The sequence below is a fragment of the Thunnus albacares genome, chromosome 6 (assembly GCF_914725855.1).
Source record: "Thunnus albacares chromosome 6, fThuAlb1.1, whole genome shotgun sequence".
In the NCBI taxonomy this organism is placed as follows: Eukaryota; Metazoa; Chordata; class Actinopteri; order Scombriformes; family Scombridae; genus Thunnus; species Thunnus albacares.
The window spans coordinates 32,836,454-32,851,185 of record NC_058111.1 but is presented as its reverse complement, the minus strand read 5'-3'; the positions used below and the strand labels follow the sequence as shown (position 1 = coordinate 32,851,185).

The 14,732-nt window shown below is 39.1% G+C and overlaps 1 protein-coding gene across 9 annotated transcripts in view; it reads left to right on the top strand.

The window, feature by feature from the left end:
• usp32 (ubiquitin specific peptidase 32) overlaps positions 1-14,732 on the top strand; it is a 66,410-nt gene that overhangs the window by 4,300 nt on the left and 47,378 nt on the right. The window lies entirely within an intron of this gene.

Here is a 14,732-nt window from a genome sequence, read left to right as displayed (position 1 = left end):
AAAAAAATCATATGAAAAGAAGTAAAAGGCACAAAACATCAGCTAAAATCCCAGAGTGCATTGTTGCAATGAACATTTAACTGCAACTATAGATTATTTTCATATTTTAGATTATTTACGATTAATCTGCCGATTTATTTCACAAGTTATCCATAAATCATTTTGTTTATAAAATGTCAGAAAACTGTGAAAAATGCCATCATGCTTTCTCAGAGCCAAAAGTAACATATTGAAATTGTTTTGTCCCGCAAACTGTTCAGAATGCCAAACTCTTCAGTTTGCTTTCACAAAATAAAGCAACTTATCCTCACATCTGAGAGGCTGCAACCAGAAAGATTTCTATTTTTACTTGAAAAATGACTGAAATTATTAATCACTTATCAAAATCGCTACTCATTAATTTACTCTGAATGGACTGATCAGTTAATTGACTAATTGTTTCACTTCTACAATCAAGTGATGAAATGGTACAATTGTAGTTTTTAATAGCCGCAGTCAGCTGATGATGCTCATTATGTTCTTCGACGTACTTACCTGACAGGAACCTTTATAACCTTTATGGTATTGTGAAATAATCCAGGAGGCTTCTATGATTCTGTGTTGAGTAACATAAAGGTAAATGTTTAAAGTAATCTCCTTTTTAAATACCAATTAACTATGGAGAAAGAATATTTTCAGAAGCAGCCGCTGACTGTAACAGAGAATACCTGCTAATTTGACTTTACCAGAGGTGGTGACTCACTTCTGTGGTGATTCATATTTGTCATATTTGATCTTTTGTATTGTGTTGCATTGTTGCAAGAACACCTGACTATAGTGATGTTGCATGTGGTTGGTTAGCTGTTCCTCTTCCGTGTGAACATGCTGGCAGGAATCCTGGTTAAAATGCTGGTAATCAGACAGCTTTGGAGACTGTCTGTTCCTGATTGCCAGTGATAACTTATGAAGCTGGACAAATCAAATGCAGCCTGACTATGTTGGCCTTTCTATGTTAGTCAGTGTATATATGTATGTACACGCACAGCTAGGGAACCTACAGTACACGAGTATAATACATGTGTAAAATGTATGATAGTGTTTCAGAAGTAGGCGTGCCGTTTTTATTAATAATCATCATTCCTCTTGTATTGCCTCTTATCAGTTACCACCTTTCTAGCTACCTGACATAGACCGGGCCTGAAAACCTTAAAAATATGTAAATACACAGTATTAGTAATGTATAAATGTTGTAATCCTATTTATTATAATATTTCCATAGGTTCCCTGGAACACCTTCCCGGGCTATTTAAACCTTTGTGGTTGACCACCACATAATTTAGTCGTGCAACAACCATGGTCATGGTCACTCTAACTACTCTGACACACAGCCTAACAGTCACCTGAGAAGTGCTCAGCCTTGCATTTCTGGTGAAGTCAGCACGCCTTATCAGCATAGGTGATAGACCGCTGCTTTGCATTCCCACCTCATGCTCCCTGGTGTAGATTTTATCTGCTGCTGCTGCCACAGTGGCCTCCAGTATGGTGTTTGCTATGGAAACATGGGCGGGCTGTTGTTTGGATTATTGCAATTTGCATAGTAGATGACTGTATTTCAATAGTATATTTTTAGTTTTGCCTTAGATAGCAGGCTGGCTCTCTAGGATAGATGAACACCTTATTGATTACCTGCATATACAGTATGTGTGTTTATGTAACAGTTATTCACATTATGATAAATAAGAGAGCGCTTCACCAGATTACTTTAATATGTATTTGTTTTACTGATAAATGAATGTAGCGTTTTATCAGTTTAACATTTACATATCAGTTTGACAGACTGTTGAACAAGCTCCTTAATCTGAGGGCTACTCAATCAGTATGGTAGTCTAAGCCTGTGAGTATTAGCAAAGGTGCACAACAAGGGTGTGTGTTGTTTTCTCTCCTTTTCTCTTTGTGCAGCCAAATGTTGCAAAATGCCATAGGCTCATCTAGAATGAAGAATGCTAAACTGAGTTAACAGTTTTCCAAGTAGTGGCTCTACAGGTAGTGTTCCAATATTAATATTTGAATCTCATTAAAAGTCCTCATGTACATGTCAACAGCTGATCTGATGTGGTATTAGCTAGCGCCCTATAATAGTACAGCAACAAGAACCCCGCCAGGCCCAAACATATTTTTTAAATGCCAAAAAAGAACGTCAAATATCCACTCATTCGGAAATCAATAGCGTTTGGGAGCCTCTGAGCAGCGCTGTTTCAAAACGTGAGACAACGTGTGTGTCTTTGTCTGGGAAACTGCAGGTAGCATAACTCCTTTTTAAGGAATAGGGCAGAGCGTAAGCAAGTGAGTGGTTAAGCGAGAGAGCGAGCTCAGAAAAATGGCGGTAAGCGTGAGCGGAGCAGAGGAAAAGGTTAGCAGTAAGGCCGTATTCAGAGCAAATCAGGCGGTTCGGCGTTCAGCACCTCTCATTCACCTGTTGTTTGTTCATTTTTCCAAGTAGTGACGGTCACTGGACTTATCAGCCAGAGGCATAAAACCTGAAAGCCTATGCTGAACAGAGGAGATTATAACATCATTATGAGGATTTGTAGAATGAATTCATTACTGGCTCTGAAAATAAAAACAAAATTTAGTTTTTTGTTTTTTTTTTCTTTGTGATCCTGTTAAACGGCAGCTGAGTCTCTGGTGTCATGTCCACAGGTGAAATGAGATTTTTAACAGCACTGCCTGTATGTTTTCGGCCTGCAGGCGTTTCTGTTGACACTTCACCATGACTGAAAGGTCACCAGGGCTCATGTGAGTTCAGTATTTGCATGCTCCTCCAGACGCCTCGGTGCTCCCTGCCCCGGTGTTTTCGGTCTCGCTGATAGCAGCAGGCCAGCTGAGCTCGGCTTATTTCATAAGACAGCAAACATTAACTCGCAGCAGGAGGCTCTGCTGGTTGCTGCTTTGCTGCCATGTTAATTTAGCAAGGTGGTCCAACACTGAAAACATGCTGTGAATGCGTGTGAGTGCTTGGAATGCGTGTGTGCGAGAGAGAGAGAGAGAGAGATCGAGGCAAAGGATGCAGCGATGTGAATCTAGCAATAACAGTTGTGTGTGTTGGTCCCAGCCTGTGTGTGTGTGTGTGTATGTGGATGGAAAGTGTGCTGGGGCAGTTGTAGAAATCAGATCCATTGTTTGCTGTGAATTGAATGGTAGCCATTGCAGTTAATGCAGCCCACTGTCCAAGAATACACCCATTGCATCACAGCATCACAATACACAAAGTGTTCTCCATGATGTGGACCGCTTTGTTTTCCCTCCACATTTGTCCATCTAATTGTAACAATTTTGCTATTATCCGGCAGTCCTATTTTGTCATGCAGTTGGCTCAGTAGTATAGTGCAACACTTATTCCTGCTAATTCACAAACTACACATTTTGTTTATTTACTCTTTGTGTTTTCAGTGGTCATGTCATGATCCGTTGCTGTCCTACTTAACCAATGATACAAGGGTCAGGCCCTCATGTGAGAAGCAACAAGAGCCAGCAGAGATTGTATTTGAATTACATGCATTGTCATGCTGATGAGAAATGATTGAAATTGTAAAAAATAATTTGTTTTCTCAGCTTGGAGGATTATTTCAGGAGCATTTGGCTCAGCAGCTGTATTCTATAAAAGCTATCATAATTGTGTGTATATATGGTGTAGATGGTTAAGATCCTGGCTGAAGATTTACTACCTGATTGTTTCTGCCATGCCTCCTTTTACTGAATACAAGAAGAAAACGGCTGTACCATATTTTTATGATAACAATACTAAAGCTGTTTTTCAGACATGGAATGTGTGACATCAAGCTGTTAGCGGGATGGTTTTCTGTCATTCAGACATGGGTGTCTTTTACGTTAATCTTCCTTGCAGCTTAATTCAGACAGGACAGGACATTTACAGAAAGAGACAATGCTGAGTTAAAAATGTTACGATGGCAGATCTTCTTTTCTCTTCTCAGACAGGCTGCATCACTGATGGATTTTAAGACTTGCTGTCAAAGCCTTAATTAACGATCATGGTGAGCACCAGTGACTCTCGCCTCTGCTTCTCACAATGGATCCAAACCCAAAATCACTCTTATCATTGAAGAGGAAAGTTTCTCTGTGCTCACCTTAAATCTAAGTTTAAGATTGTGAAATGTACACGTGACATCCGACTTGTTTGGAGCCAGTCATGGTCCAATATATAACTCCTCCACAAATGTGAAATGGAAATTTGAAGCCCCCAGTGCACATACACTGAGAATAGACTTTTCAGTGAAGCAGAAGTGATCCCTCATGTCTGGATGTGATCTTTAAGTTGCAGTCCGTATTTGTTCATATGCTGTATGTAAAGCGATGGAAAAACACTGAGAGGGAGTGCTGGTCTGATACTTGATGCGGATGCAAATGTTTTATTTTAGGTTTGTTTTTTCTTTATCTCTTTTGCACCAGTTGCACCACAAAGGGAGAAGTAGTTTTTATAGACCGATCTGACATGAGAAGAATCTCATCGGCCACTTAAAACTGTCTCTCTCACAGCGTGTAAACTGATTTTATGTGTGAGACATGATGATTGAGATAATACATTTACTGCAGTAGCAGAACAAGACATGTATGTAATCTCTGTACATGTCTCACTTTGTTCTGCTGCGGTCTTCACATTAAACTGATGACATTCACTTCAGACTTGTACTGAGTTGAGAGTTTTATGGAAATGTTACTACGTAAAAGTGACTCAGATGCTTATTCAGAACTGAGATTTACATGTTAGATTGCCATGAGATTAATATACAGGGGGGCATGTCTGAAAGAGTTTAAGTATAGATTTCAGTTCCGTTATAATATATGTGGGGAGAGATTGTAAAGCCTGTCTCTTTTCAAAGATGGTGCCTGGTGTCAGATGTGAATGTCCTCTTTGATCTTTCCCTGGCTGTCCACTGACTCCTGGTCGATGACTTTTGATCTTGTCCCAGTGGATGCTGTGAGCAGTTGTGGTCTGGTGTTCACAGATAGTTGATCTTGGTCTGGTCTGTAAGTGTTAACTCATGCTAGATGTTCTGACAGTCCATCCATGGAAGGGTGTCCCAGTGGGATGTTTTCAGTGGTCCCTGTTGATTTAGCAGCGTCTGATGTGGTCTGGATCGTCGGGTTAAGGTTTGGTCGTCAAACTACTGTTTCTAGTTTGGCTCATCATTGTCGTCATGGTGACGTCATCATTGTCACATCTGTTCTGTGGCCTGACTGCATCAGAGAGCTAAATGAAAGGTGAAGATGAGACCCACCAGCTGGGCAGGTGGCAGTGTAAGCAGACACACTCCACACTGAACTACCTCAATCCAGATGTTTCATAATCTGGATCAAATGACATGACATGACATTAATGCAAATAATATCCACATCAAACTAGAGCTGCAATGATTAATTGATTATTCCTTTCGATCAGTCAATCAACAGAAAATCAATTTCAGTAATGCATCAATCATTGAAGTCATTTGTCAAACATTAATGGTTCCAGACTCTAAAATGTGAGAATTTGCCACTTTTCATTTCTTACATGATTGTAGTGTTGCAACATTATTGATTCATATTTGATTTATTAATCAGTTGATCATTTAGTCTATGATATGTAAAAAAAATTGTGAAAACATGGCATTGAAAATTTCTCAAAGGCCACGATGATGTCTTCAATGTCTAAACCGTTACTGTCATATATGATGAGGAAGAAGAGCAAATGATCACATTTCAGAAGCTGGAAACAGGGAGTGTTTGGAATTTTTTGTTCAAAAAAATTCCAGAAATGATCAATTGATGATCAAAATAGTAACCTAATGGACTAATGGTTGCAGCTGTGCATGGTTGTGAATTCATTATTTTGGGGTTTGGACTGTTTGTCAGACAAAACTAGACACTGGATGACGTCACCTCACGCTCTACAATATCGCAATTGTCATTTGTCATTGTTTTCTGATGTTTTATAGACCAATCGATTAATCAAGAAAATAATCGACATGTTCATTGATATTGAAAATAATCTTTACTTGAAACGGAGTGTGTGCTGGCACTGATGCCTTCACACAGGTTTGAGAACAGAAGCAAGATGGATGACAGTAGGCTGGTCTAGCCTCCTTCTTCCAGCAGAGCTTCACTGATTGACTGTCCGGTCTGGATGAGATGTCAGCAGGCTGTGCAGGGTTCACCGGAGTGAAGGTGCAACATACAGTCTAGATAACAAGACCTTCAACCCGACCCCTGGACTACTGGTTATCTATGACGCTCAGGCATGCTCACGTGCATGAGCAGAAAACTGTTTGATTAATGTTCACAATGTGATTATGTTAATGGACTAGAGTCAGTTTTGAATTTGACTGCAGTCTCATAATCATCATATCCACTGAGAATCATTCTTCTGATATGTTGTGCTTCACTGTGTGAACAGTTTGGATAAAGAACAGGTCTGTTGGTGTGTGAAAGCTGCACAGTGTTCTTACAAGTTTCCCACAGGCCTAATCTACAGAGCTCAAGTCAGACAAAGCCACCAGTTTGAGATAAAGTGATCCCTGAGATATCATAATGTGAGTGGGAATGAATGGGTTGAATAAATGTAAACTAATCTGTAGTGCCAGCATACAGATTCGTTCAATGTGCTTCACTAATATCAAAAAAGATGGAAAGTGTAATATGTGAGTGTGCGCTAATGGAGTTTAAGTGGAAACCAAAGGTGTTGTTTTATTTAGAGAACAGCATCATTTTCTTTCAGAGTCATTGTATGGCTTTAATAACAGATACAGTTGTTAATGGAAAAGTGCATTCCAGGCACAGAGCTTCCTCTTAAGCTTTTTAACCTTATCAAATTTTAGTGATCTAAATAACAGTCTTATCTAATCAATCTAATAAAGTCTTGCATGGGTTCTTCATGTTAAGACAAAAATAAACAGTCCAGTTTACATCCAAATGTCATGTAAATTTCCTTAAGTGATTTATTCATCCATGATTTGTTCACCAAGTCTGTTTGCATTGCACTACATCGCATTATGTTTTGATTGATAAACCAATTTTTCCACCTCAGCCAAGAGTAAATGGCAACAATATTTTATTTTTTTTTTCTCCATCTCTCCAATTCTCCAGCATTTCTACATTTGTTTTTTATTATTTGCAAATGTGACAACGTGCATAAAAACAGGTTCTCAGTTATTTTGTTCAGAGGGGTGTTTTGGAGAAAAAAAATCTAACAATGTCTTTACTGAAGTATCTGCCAAATATTTCCTGAGTAAAATGTGAAATAGTGAAAAATGTCCTTTTATAATTGTTTACAGCCCAAGTTGACTAAATCAAATAGCTTGTTTTGTCCAACCAAATCTCTAAAACCTAAATATATTCAGTTTATGATCATTTAAGACAGAGAAAAGCAGCACATGCTTACATTAGGAAATAAAGAATTAGGAAATGACTTGAACAGTTAATCCATTTATCAAAATAGATCAACTAACTGATTAATCAACTAATCATTTCAGCTTTCATACTCTGCAATGAGAGGAATCAACAAAGACAACCTTTTTTGTTATTGCTTCCAAGACACGTTTATTATAACAGTAACACTTTAGTATCAAACAAATTTCAAACACCAAATAGGATTTATTGTAATACAGACACAGAGCAGTGAATAAAACAATAAAGCTGCAATATAAAAATGAATAAAAACAGATCAAATTTTACTGCAGACAATTCAGCATTTGAGAGTAAGGAGAGACAGGCTGATGATTTGACTCTGCAGAAGGTTTTATGCCTCTTATGTCTTGTGAATACAGGCAGCTCCTACTGCGGCTGAACAATTCATTGAAATATTATTGAAATTGCAGTATAGTCAAGTGCAATATCCACATGGCAGGAGCTGCAATTTTTTTTGATAAAGGTGAAATGTGTCCCGACATACCATTACACTTGAAGCATTATGGTGCTTCAGAGATGCCCTGGCCTACAAATCATATTCTTCAGACGTAAGAGAACATACTTGTTTGGTACAAACGCCAGCAAAAAGCACATCCACCACTTCCACTTAAATCGTGACTCATATCACAATCACACTCAAATTAACCACTATGATGATATATTTTTTTTTTTTTGCATATGGTTAAGCCCTAGCTCCTACCTTACATGACACATAAGGGTGCTCTATATTCTGTGCTGCTGGAGCTTTGTGCACTGGGCTGATCCACGTGTGTGGTTGGCTGCCTGCAGGGTTGCTAAAGCCTGTGATTCAGCACTTCGCCACTAATCAGTTCCACCCTCCAATTGGGTGGCTTATGTCTCTCACGGATGAGCGTCAGATGGATTATAATCAGATATTTATAATTCATATATAGCAGGGTCTTAACAATACTCTGCTATGAGGAGGTGGGCACCTTGCTATCCTGGGAAGATATAAAGAATTTAACAAGAGTAATGGTCTCTTTTTCAGGAAAGCCCTGCTCTACGCTCACACAGTTATGAGCATTCTCACCTGGAAACTCCCCAGTGCAACCACAGTGACGACAGTCTGTTGGCTGACGAGCCCTGCTCAGGAGCAGCTCTCTGGTTTAATTAATCTTTCACACACTCAGTCCATAGAATTATCCTGCCTGTCAGGAGACAGAACTGGCAACCTGAAGGGTCGCCAGTTAAGTGCTAGTTTCCATCTACCTATACAGGTCATGAGGTTTGCCTGCTACCTGACTTTTGCTGAGACTTTTCTCTTTTAATATGGACAAAATTAATTCATTGTGGCATGACATAAAATGTTCTGGGGAAAAAAAGAGTGCCCCATAGAAAATAACCTAAAAACTGTTGACATTATTGTTTTTACAGGAGGTTGTCCTGTCTCTAAATGCTGAAAATGTGCACAGTGGAACTATTATTTCCTTGCACTGATGTTTGTTTGTTTTTTTGAAACCCTCTGGCTGTGTGTGCATTGTTGATTGTTAGTGTGTGGAAAATCTGTCCATATATTTTGTGTTTTTTGGGTGTGCATGATCTTGTTCTGGCCCCTTATTGGTGTATCAGCTGATCTTTCTATAACTTTGATCCAGTTTGATTGTTAAGTCATGCACAATGGTTTGGACAGGATTTGGGCAGCTTCTCTTGATCTCCAGGAACAAAATGCTGAACTTCACATCCAGTTTTCAGTGGACAGCAGAGGTGTTGTCCATCTGCAGAATATTGCTAAAATAGACTGAATTACCTTTTATTTCAGAGCAGCTTGTATCATTGAGGATTTCATTAATGGGACGTTGATTGGGCCTTATAAGACTAGGTCAACGTTTGAGTCAAAAAAAGGTTATAAATGCAGCAAGAACAATACTTTCCACTCATATCTTGGGATGTTTGCTTTAAAAGAGAATTATAACTATCTTAATTATCTGTTAACTCCCCCTGCTCTTTCATCTGTTCCTATACGTGGATGTCTGTAAACATATGATCTCATCCATATGGTTACGTAGGATTAGCATGCTAGGCTAACAGTCAGTTGCGTCATGATTTCTTTCAGAGTACACAAACACTTTAAACACACCTGTCACTGACTGCGCTCACTCTGCCCCGCTGAGAGTGAGCTGTGCTCGAGGACGTCATAGAAACTGTTTGCGCCAATTCATTTTGAAAGAGCAACTGCCAACAGGGAAACTCCAACACTGGGCTGGCCAACCAATGGTGTAACTCCATCACTCACTGAGTCAGTCAGTGACAGACAGACATTTGTGTGTTATAGGGCTGGTCTTTGGTCGGTCCAGCCAAATACCTTATTCCACACTGATTCCTCTCCTGTAGGTTATCTCAGGACATCTCAAGCCAATGCATTGGTTTTTTGAAATGAGTTTTTCTCTTCAGTCCTCCACTTATCTGAAAGAATAATTCTACTGCATTGTAAACTCTGCCTCATCTATACCAAAATCCTACCCTCATTAAGCCGGTCTGTATCAGCCTGCCTCCGCTTTGCTTGGTATAAAATCTTCTTGTGACTTTGACTCTGACTTTTCTAATTTGTTTTTGATGAGTTCTTTTTTTTCACCCTGGGAGCCATCTCCAGACACAACAGTCATTCCCTGTAATTCAATTCCTTCTCTGTAGCCATGTGAGCAATACCCCCTTTCTTGTTTATGCAAGTGTTTAATAACCACATAACTGTTCTCATCTGTTTTTACAAGGCTGAAGCAGGATCACATTGAAATTGAACTCTGGAAATAAAGCTGTTTTAATCATTGACCTTTAATGAAACCACAGGTACAAATCACAACCCTGCAACATGACAGTTGACTTGATACGACTTAAGAAATATATTTATTTTGCAGTTCCATACCATATTCAAACTTTCATGCCAATCGAGATGTACCTCACAACCAGAGAACAATCCGTGTGTCTGCTAAAACAGCCTCACCTCAAGGTCCATTTAGTATCTGTTCTGGAGATTTAGATCCCATCACGCAACCTTCCCTGGCAAGCTACCATGGAGGAGAGGTTCTTAAAATGTTCAGAAGAATTGAAATTTACGTGTAGAGGAATGTCGTGTGATTCGATCAAATGCTCCAGAACGGCTACTAAATGGACCTTGATGGGAGATTGTTTTTTTTTTAAATGCTGCCTCCAAGGTCAAGAATGACCTCCAATGCATTTTGAATCTGGGTACCGTCTCCCTGCTTTCCTCTGCTTGTGATTTTTCTAGTCGCTTGAATTTCCCACAAACCACACACTCATTTTTACATTAAAAAAATGTGTGAAATAACAAAAACAAGATCCTTTTTTTGTTTGTATTCCAATCTCTCCTAGATTGACTGAAATGATTCAGTGAATGGATGAGAAATAGCTGTTATTTTGTTGCTTGTCAGTGGAGCAGGAGTTTCCAGGGTATTCTGAGGTGACATTTTGAGGGGTTATGCTATTCTATTCTCTCATAATAGCGTCGGATGTTTGTGTTTAATTACATCTAATTCCAGTTGTTAATGCAGTTACAACATGCAGCCTCCAGTAATAAGAGCTGAATTGAATTGGAAAATCATCCACAGCTTCACTTCACTCTTTGCTCATCTTTACTGTCGGGACATGTCTGAATAGCAGTGGTGACTGGCAGCTACTGGAGACACATTCAGTCTGCTCTTTAACTTCTTTTGCAGCGTTTTTATAACTTTTTTTTTATAAACCTCCAGTAGGTTCAAGTAAAGGAGTGAATTAGAAATTGAAAATGCAGTAAGACTCCGTCCACCAGCAGCTTACTTTCACTTAAATCCCCCAAAGACCCACACATTCCTCATCAATCACTGGTTGCATCAATTCTATCAAATCAGCTTCCTGTTATTGCTGTTGTAGGCAGTTCCTTGTAATTTATTTGCATCGTTTGCTTCTTTAGATGGCTTTGTTTGTACAGTTGGCAGTAAGTAAGGTAAGGATGAAGTGTGCAGGAGTGGAGTGAACTGCAGCAGAGTAGTAGGTTGGATTTAATACCATTTGTGTTCTTGTAGTATCTGAATGAAACAAAGATTCATACAGCTAAGACTGTTCTTTGAGGGTATGTTTGCTTTGCCTTTTTTAAAGCCAACTGACAGCAGTCACACTGAAACTGTGTGTCTCTACTAGAGAAACAGCTCACACATCTGAGTTTTCACAAGTGGTTTATGGTTACTGTGGAGAGAAAACAGGTCAGCAGGCCAACCAAGATATACTTTTTAAAAGATCTGGATGTGTGTGTGTTTGAAATGTTGTGTATTCAAAATATACTGGAACAATTCACAGTAAAAAATATTGTTTATAAATTACAATGTTGAGGTGAATCCAAGTGAAAGCTATTATTCTATCATTTTATAGATCACTTTATTTAAGTCTATATAGGAAAAAGATGACCTACAGAATTACATTTAAATGTTGATATGACTAATGCTCAAAAGGAGCTGCATTAGCAGGATGATAACTGTGATGTGCATTTCTACTAAAAGAAGTAGATTGCCCTGAAGTATTGCTACCCAAAATCCTGTCTTTCTGTCAGTCAGTCAGCTGGGAAAGCTTTACGTTTAAACATGAGGCCATATGGACTGTACTGCCCTCTACTGGCGGGTGTCAGTGTAGTGTAAAACCAAACACAACTGACCTGAGCTTGATTGAAACGTGTGAAAATAAAAAGCCAATGCATTTTCCCCCACTATAACTTTGATTTGTAACAGATACATCTTACATATGCTAATCATTAATTACTGATCAGTTAGTTGCCATTAAGAGTTTGATTGATCAAAAATATATGAACTCACACTGGCTAAAGATGGTGCAACAGTATTTGTGCATCGGTACCATTTTTTGCGTGTTGAATTTCTAACAGTTAGGATAACTGCACTGATCAGATCACATTCCATGATGCAGCACTGCATGAGTGGATCCTCCATACACCAGGAAGAGCTCAGCACTAGATGTGTCTAACCTTGATATTGTGTTGTTGTTGTGTCTGTGCTTAAATAGTGCAGCATTGACAGGAAGTGTCGGGTGTTTGTGGCAACAAACAGTTAACTGTAGGTCAGACTGGAGCAGATTTGGAAAACTGTTTTCTCCCAGTAATGTGACCTGATTGTTGATGGAGAGATGTGGTTGCCCGGGTGAAATAAGAGAGAGAACTAAAGTGGTGATGATGGTAATAAGCTCAGATTCCCAGTAGGTATCATATTACTGCAGGATTGTGGCAAAGCGCTAACCTTCCCAGCATGACTGATGCAAGAGTAATGGTGTAAATTGAACTTCCAGTGGATTTAGATGTTGCATTACCACACTCCAGTGTAGGTAGCCAAGCTAAAATATATTTTTTTATTTATTTATTTGCTCTACTGTGCCCACCTCAGTCTGCTAGTGTTACAACACTGCTCTCCAGCCTACAGTGCAGCATGAAATGACACGTCTAAAAAGCCTGCAGCATAGCTCATTAAGTCAGTCCATGGTTTTTTTTTTTACAGTCTTCCTGACTACTGGGACAGCAATCAATCACTAATGGCAGTAGTTCATTGATCATTTAAGCTATAAAATGTTTTAAAAAATGACTCGCCCATGCCCAAATTAATGCCCTAAAATACTTTTGTTAAATCAACAGTCCAAAATCCTAACTGTACACTTTTTATATTGATATGAAACATCTTAAATCAGCTAATTTGTATTTGCAACCAGCAAATCTTCAGCTTGTTTTAATTGATGAATGAACGAATGAAGGAAATAACTATTTAATTGATGATGGTGATGGTCCAGTTTAGACTACAGTGCTTTCAGTGTACAGCTGATTCTGGAAAGCTCCATCAGTGTTTGATCTGGATGTAGTGACAATAGAGCTGTATGTGTTTCATCACAGCAGCCGAGCAAGCAAGGTAATTGTTGCTATTGGAACTAGTATCACACACACACACACACACACACACTGACATAGCTTTTTCTTTGGAAGTGCAGTAGAGGACAATAGAGCGTGTGTCATATGAAGTGCTGTGTTCCTCATATTGCTAACGTTTACAGGTCTGTACTAACGCAGATCATCACACGGGGAGACCGTGGACTAGACTCTGTGTGTGTGTGTGTGTGTGTGTGTGCACGCTTGCAGTTGTGTTTCCACAGATGCAGGTTAGCGTGTACTTGTGCTGTTGCCAGGAGTAGAGAAGTGCTGAAGTACTGGTTTTACTCCCATTTCCACAACTGTGCTTTCACATTGTGAACATAACTTCCACAGAATTACAATTTGATCTAGTTTTGAGGAATTAAAGAAGAAGTCCAATATTTTGGATGATTTGATTCATCCAGAATCGGATGTGTGGATAGCATTTTTAGAGGAACTTATAAAAATGTTTCATTTCCTCCTCCTGCTAGTCACTAACTTTGTTTGCCATTTGGTCCTGGGTAGGTAGCATTACTGTAGGTTTATCAAAGATTTTTCTTTTCCCTGAGAACATCTGTCTGCTGCTGCTGGAAACAGGGTTGATGAGAGCAGAATTAGTGGGCCACACAACCAAAACAATGAACTAAAAGAGGCTAAACTGCTGTGAGAGTGGAGGGGAACTGTAAAGTGTGGTGATTGTTTCCTGTGGGTTCGTCACTATGACTCACATCTTTTCACATTACTAGCAGTGTAGTAATTAGTGTATTAGCAATAATTGGCATCATACATTGAAAATTGCGTTAGAGCTGACCTTTTACACACACACGTGTCAAACATGCTGACTGGCTGTAATAAACTTGTCATATATTATGTCTTTTGTCAGGTGGCTCTATTGTTCATTCAACAGATTCATAGAAAAAACCCCACAGTAATTAATTGAAACATTAGTTCAGGCTGAAGTTGCGCTTGCATCAGCTGATTGATATCAGCTGCCGTTAATTCACTATCAGTGACTCACTCATAATCTGATTTACAACCAGATATTATAAATTTATTTTCGAAATCTCTAATACTGACCATAATACACCGTCAGATCGAACTCCTGATGCTGAAAAGCAGATCTGCCCCACTCATTAGTCAGAATCACAAGTTGATGCTCCTGAAATTGTTCAGCACAGAGCTTTGTTCATGGTACACCTCTAATGGACTGTAGCTCAGGTTTAGATGTTTTTGTCTGCAAGATCTGTTATGAAAATTACCCACAGTTACATTTTTCCCCACATACACCATGATTGAGCAAGCTGTGGTAGCAGGCTACTTGAGGTAGCATCCGGACAGGCTAATAAACAGTCAAGTTCCCTTTTTCTTACCAAGAAACACAGTA